At 32.2% G+C, this 6,962-nt stretch overlaps 1 long non-coding RNA gene across 2 annotated transcripts; it reads left to right on the top strand.

Annotated features, from left to right (window-relative positions):
* The first annotated feature begins 1,050 nt into the window (after positions 1 to 1,050).
* On the top strand, positions 1,051 to 4,833 carry LOC115965511. Of its 2 annotated transcripts, XR_004086073.1 has the most exons (3): positions 1,051 to 1,061; positions 1,101 to 1,304; positions 4,444 to 4,833. It is a non-coding gene; the product is annotated as an uncharacterized LOC115965511 (long non-coding RNA). The 2 variants fall into 2 exon arrangements; XR_004086072.1 differs by lacking the exon at positions 1,051 to 1,061 and having other exon boundaries at positions 1,068 to 1,304.
* Positions 4,834 to 6,962: the final 2,129 nt, after the last annotated feature.

The following is a 6,962-nucleotide window of genomic DNA, read 5'->3' as shown; positions in this document are numbered from 1 at the left end:
TTTATCAAAAAAGAAAATGGAGAAGTAGAGACAAGATTCTTGAAGGCTCTACCAAAAAAGAAAGATGTAACAAATCTTTCCAACCCAAATGGCACTATTTAGCAAATTTTGCTAAGATAGAGCAACACATTAGTAATGGAGTAAGGTGCTTGTTTGGTAAGGTAATTCAAACAACAGTTTTCAGTGTTTAAACACTGAAAATCGTGGACTCAAAAAAAAAAAAAAAGCGTTTGGTAAGAGAATTTTTTTAGGAGTGTTTTGAGTTACGTTTATCATTTTAGGGTGTTTAAACAATGAATTTAGAAATCTCCTTTTATTAGTTTTTAATTTTCAAATAACGTTACTCAATGACACTTTTGGAAATAAGTAAAAAATTGTAGGTCCCACTTATTAGACTACATGTCATCACTTAAAAAAAAAAAACACATACATACCAAATACGTAATTATGTTTTTTCACTTTTGAAAATACATTATTAGAAATATAGTATCAAACACATTTTTTGCATTATGAGTACTTTAATACGTGATTTCACAACATTTTTTAAATCACAGTTTTCACATAATTTTGAACAACAATACTCAAACACCTCTACCTAGGCTTATTCATCCTTCACCCGCCACTGATTGAATCACCCCTCATTGCACCGAGCTACTCGACTCAAAACTTCACCGTAGGTGTTTGGTGCAGTGGTCAACAGTGTTTTCCAAGAATCGAAGCCAATAGGTGTGGTGAACGGTGGTGAGTTTTGCCCATCAATGAGAACCGCACCGCACTGCTTATCTACACACGCGCGCACACACAGATATATATTTATGTTTAAGAGAGAGAGAGAGAGAGGCGCTATTGAATTTGAAGGAGGAAGAATAACACGTCAAATAGGTTGAGGTAATATGATATAAAATGAAGTCATTTTGTATTTTATTTATTAAAAGTTTTGATATTAAAACGACGTAGTTTTGGTCTTTTAAAAAGAAAGAAAAAAACAAATTAGGGAATGGCGTCATTTCATCCTATGTTAAATTTCTAGTTTCTCATTTATATTAGTCTCCCTCTCTCTCGTCCTCTCTCTCCACAAGCCCACTGCCCACAGGCCACAGCCTCTCTCTCTCTCTCTCGTCACAACCCCTCTCTTTCCTCAGCCTTTGCCACTCGCTGCCATCGTCCTCTGCCGCTCGATGCCACCATTCTCCAAGTGTCTTCCTCTCCACTCTTCTTTTTGTCCTAGCTATTCTCTGGAAGATTGTAGAGAAGATTTTGATGGTCAATACTTAGGACTACTATGCTTCTCCTTCTTCTATTAGGTATGTTAATTTATTTGATTCTTAGTTTCTAGGTTACTAACTATGCTTTGTCTCGCTATACTTTTTAGAAAGATTGTGAATTTCTTTGAGATATTTTGTGTGGGTTTTAGAGAAATATAGTGAATATGTTTTTTTTGTTTCTTTTAATGAATGTTTGCATTGTTTGATGATTCAGTATGGGTTGTTTGATGTGGTGTTTTTTATTTTTTTATTTTTTATTTTGAACTGAACGCACTGCACAGAACCGACATGGTGCACCGCACCTTGTGCAGATCGATTCCTACCCCTCCACAGGTAAGGTGCGGTCAGGGATAAGGGGAAGCCACCCCTAAAACCGGCCGCACCGCATTGTGTACAACCCTACCCTACCAAACAGAAGGTTAGGACAAGATTTTTTAAGACTAGTTTAGGACAATTTGTAACCTTTAAAAAAAAAAAAAAACAAATTTTAAGTTTTTTTTTTTTTAATTGGATTAATAATTTTAAAGCATAAAAATTTAATTGCTTATTTATATAGGTTAAACCATTAGAAATCCAGATGGTATAACATCAAAATTTTATTTAGTTACCTAATTAAATTATCCTAACATGAAGTAAATTGCTCATTGTTACTTTTTTTTTTTTTTTTTTTTTTAACCCTCAATTTTTACTATGAATCATGTGGAATCATATACTCATATTGATGTTTGTGCAACTTTTATTTATTTATTTATATTTTTGGGTTGATAATTTGATGTTTGTACAACTCGTCACATCTATTAGTGGTAAAATTTTAAAAAATAAATAAAAAATCATTAGTGGAATTGGAAAAATGTCCAGACACCCCCCCTGAACTTTGAAGTAGTGGCCAAAACAATCCCTGAACTTTTTTATTAGTCAATTTACTCCATAAACTTTATATATCTGCCAAATAAGTACCTCAGTTAGTCTACTGTTAAAAAACTAACGGAATGGTCACGTATATCTCACCTAAGCTTAAAAAAAAAACTCAAACCCAAAGAAAATCAAGGTCTCCCGTGATGTAGAAACCAAGTGGTTCCAATTTATATTGGGAGTACCTACCCCATAGATATGTTGAAATTGGTGGGCCTATATACACATATAAATTCGCAGACAAACTAACAAAATCGTTCAAGTATATTTAACAGTTGCTTTATGCTAGTTTAAACCAGAATAAATTTGTTTATTTTATTTTTGAGATAGAAGCTGTTAAAATATTGAAGGGTTTGCCAAAGCTTCAAGAAGCAAGAACTTGGTCTGGCTATGGTTTTTCAAGAAGCAAGAAGCTGTTAAAATATCGAAATTCTTGTTCACCTAAGTGTGACATTTTTCTTAAAAATAAAAAGAACTGGGTATGGTTTTTCAATAAGAAAAACTAAAGACTTTTAAGAAACCAAGAACTTGATTTGGGTTACGCTTTTTGAACCAAAAAAAGCTTAAGATTGTAAGAAACGAAGAACTGGGTTTGGCTTTCAGAGACTTTGCTTTTCTTTGGGTTTGAGTTTTTTTTTTTTTTTTTAACTCACGTGAGAGACACATGACCATTTCGTTAGTTTTTTAACAGTAGACTAACTGAGGTACTTATTTGGCAGGTATGTAAATTTTATGGAGTAAATTGGCCAATAAAAAAGTTCAAGGGGTGTTTTGGCCATTACTTCAAAGTTCAGGGGGGTGTGTGGGCATTTTTTCCTAGTGGAATTATATTACATTACATTGCCTGACCTAAGTTTAAAATTATGTCAAGATTGAGATTTTTTTTTTTGGAAACTTAAATACGGTTCAATATGTTAGAAATGCCCTCTAAAGTGCAAACTTGCTTTTTCTGGCTATTATCATGAGTGGTGACATGGTTACCAAACTTGTACCGTATGATTCTAGCTAGAATCTTATTAAAAATGAGGGTGTATGGGTTGGTTTAGATCAATAATGGAATTCTTGCCCATGCTCATGCAATATTTGCTCCCTGGTTAATGATAATAGGCATAATTCAAATAATCTCATTACATGAAATCCCTAGATACTTTATCTCATTACATTTTCTAGGTCCTATTAATGCCTTTTTTGGGCCAAAAAAAATAAAACTATATCTTTCTTAGTTCCACTTTGTCTTCTTATTATTTCTTAGCCTAGAAGATGACATTTGCAATTTGGAATTATGCCATTTTAAATTTTACATAGGTACAGATGGAGTGGGGATGTGATTGTTTAGGTATGTTTTTGAAACTGAAATGGAAGAGAGCTGGGGAAGTTCTAGTGGAGTTGAAAACTGGTAACTAGGATTGTTTTCATGTTTTAACGGAACAAAATGGGGGAATATTAGTATATTGTTGCCTCAATGAAAAATGACTTCTAGTTGATGTGGACTGCTATCAAAACTGAGGATGATAAGTGGAATAGATGTCAAACTTATCTACCTTCCTTTTAATGAACAAGCTATTATTCATCTTTTCAACTCTTGCAAACTTGCCTGGGAGCAGTGTGGTTTGTGTTCTCTTGTATATATTCTTTGAAAATTTGGTTAGGAAATTACATCTCTGCTACCAATGTTCTAATGTATTGTTGTTATAACTTGGCTATGATGCTGCGGACGCTCAAAGACTAGCTCTCTTTATTTAAACCAGTGTTTGTTTAGAGAATGCTCTGAATGAAAATTACTCTTGGTAGTGTGTGGAAGGTTAAAAATAGTACATGGAAGGGGACATATTTTGTGGCAAAGGACACATCCTGCTAGAGGAAGTTGGCAGGTTTCAACAGTTAGGAAACAAATTTTATGAACATAAACTTATTCTTAGCAATCAAAAATTGGTTATTAGGGAAGGATTTCATGCTGTGCATATTCCTTACTAGCTGCATTGAAGGGGTGAAAGTTCTTAATAAATTGACTTGATGGTGTTGGATTCTTACCCTAGTGGATGCTAATATCTGGAACTTAAAATACCATTTACAACATTGATAAGCAGGTTTTGACTGATGCTAAGCCATTAGCAAAGAAGGCATCTAAGTGTTAAATGCTAAAATGTGCAGATATATGAAATTATTCGATGGTGTTGCATTCTGCTTATCAACATATGTCATTTGTTATTTTCTTGGTTTCAGCAGTTTTTGTTGATCTGTGACTTGTGTACCAAAAAAAAAACAGGAAAATACTTTCAAAGAAAGAGGTCATGACCGAATCAAAAGCATGGAATCATTTTGATAATTTCATAATATGAATGCCACCACTGCTACAATCAAAAGAGTTCTAATGACAACAAAGAAGAAGCACATGTGGCATTTACAACTTTTCTGCCTCAACTATTAACGTATGGTGGTTATAAATTTGAGGCAACTATAAAAAGAATAATGACTAGAAGAAAGAAGATCATGAAATATGTTTTTCACTTCACATCCTTATTCTATGTACTACTATCTCCTGAGAAATATGTTTTTCTTTAATTGTGACAATATCATTATATTATCTGTACACATAATTGTTATTATCATACGATATGCAATAAGTATCATATTGTAACCAAAAAGTTATGTATCATAAGTGAGAATCGATAATGTTCATGAATTGCACAATACATAGGTATGTGTCATATGAATGGTAATAATCATATGTATTGTATAATACATAAGCATACTACTAGTTTTGTAGAGTCCATATTTTTAGGTTGGCAAATTGTGATAAAATGTAAGCAATTTATAGTGTTTTTGGTGAGTCTTGAGTGTATTAAAGGTGTATTTTAATGTCCAAGATAAAGAGCTAAGTTCAACTCAAGAAAGACTCAAGTTCAGCGCAAGAAAAACAAAGTTTCTGCAATTTCGATTGCAAGCTCAATCGATTGAGATGAGTTTGATTCTAGCTCGATACCTAGTTTGACTGATCGAGATTGCATGTATTAACAAAAATAAAAAATGCGAAAAATGCCATCACTCATTCATTTCAAGCCCGATTCATGATTTGTTTATTGTACTATTTAAAGGACATCATAAACCATCCCTAAAAAAGCTTTTCAAAGAGGAAAATCATTGTTTGAGTGGCTAGGGTTTGTATAACCAAGTTTCTCTCAATTTCATTATACTGGAGAGATTCAAATTAGATTTGATTTGGGATAATAATAAAAAAATTAATAAGGAAATAATATTTTAATCAAATGTAGTATAAAATATATAATCTAATGTAGGGTGTTTTGAAAAATGTGTATGTAAAATAAAAATGTAGGTTGTTATACTAAAATAGACAAATTTAAGAAACAATGATGTTTTGTGTATTTGTTAATAGATAATTGTATTGTAACGTATTGTGAAACAATAATTTTATGTCTTTGTTTTCATTGATAGTTTGTTAAAACTAAATAGATGCTTATTTGGAATTTCATGATTTTTTTTTCTTATACTCCGGTCCTTCCTAACTTAAAATCTTGGCTCTATCCTTGACTGTAACCGATGCATATATTATCTTAAATCACAATGGCCTAGAGACAACTACTCTTATCTAAGTTGTATTGTATTAAATTTCTATGCTCATGGAGAAGAAATTGAGTTTTGTACTTTTAGAGGTTGTAAATTAACTATACTCAGTGTCTGTTTGTCATCAGCTTATAAGCTCAGCTTTTAGTTTTTATGTATAATTTTTTAAAACCTTACTTTTTCCTGTATTTTCTCTTTTTTTCATAATTTTTTAAGATACAAGTATATTTTAGCATACTTTTAGCAAAAAGTTTTCAACAAAAAGCTATTTAATCTCTCTAGTTACTAAGATGTATTCTGATCTTAATTAAGATACCATACATCTATGTACGTCTTTAAACTCCTCTGAAAAAAAAAAAAAAAAAAAATGTACGTCCTTAAACTATTTAGAAAATTTGGGCCAAGCCCAGCCCAAGCCAGGAGTAGTATTTCTTTAATTTCCTACGTAAAACTACCCACAACTTCCAATGACTATTTATGTCAAAATATATAAATATGGGAGGAGTGTGTGTGGGTGCGTAAATTGGAGAAATATAACAAAAAACATTCATTGATCTCTTTACTTTCCATTCTCGATCTGTAGAAGTATTTTAGGCTTCGGATTCATGTATCTTAATTACTACTATATTAGCAATTAGCAAGCATCACCATGTACAAGAAATGCATAATTAAAAATGTTGATAATAACGTTTTCTAATCGGTTCCTCTCTAAAGGTTAGTGCTCGTTTTATAACCTCTTTAACATGGGGGATTCACACGCATATCTGATATGTTAGGTTCTTCTTTTTAACGTTTGCAGGATTTTCCATTTGCACTTGGTGTTGATTTTTCTTTAGGTCAACGTACTCCTCGCTTAAAAAAGTGGAAAATGATGGCAGAGAATATTCTTCCTTAATATTTAAAGAACAGTAAAGTGGTTGTTATTAGGCAGAAGACATGAACATCTTGGCCTGTAAAATTAATCTGGAAACACATGGAGTAAACAATTCTCACAGAACACTCTTAGTGGGTTTGCCTTAATGGATGCTGAAGGCAATGGTATTTATTCCAGTTTATACGGGGAAAAAGATAAAAATTCAAGAGAATGAAAACCCATCTCATGCATTTCCAATTACACCCTTTCATTTGTGTTTTTTTTTTTATAACAAATATACAACTCCCCTCTTTATTGTTCTGTTTGGTGAGTTTATATTTGATTAAAAC

This window comes from Quercus lobata, chromosome 10 (genome assembly GCF_001633185.2).
Source record: "Quercus lobata isolate SW786 chromosome 10, ValleyOak3.0 Primary Assembly, whole genome shotgun sequence".
Lineage (NCBI taxonomy): Eukaryota > Viridiplantae > Streptophyta > Magnoliopsida > Fagales > Fagaceae > Quercus > Quercus lobata.
Note: the sequence above shows the minus strand (reverse complement) of the source record. Positions and strands in the feature narration are given on the sequence as shown.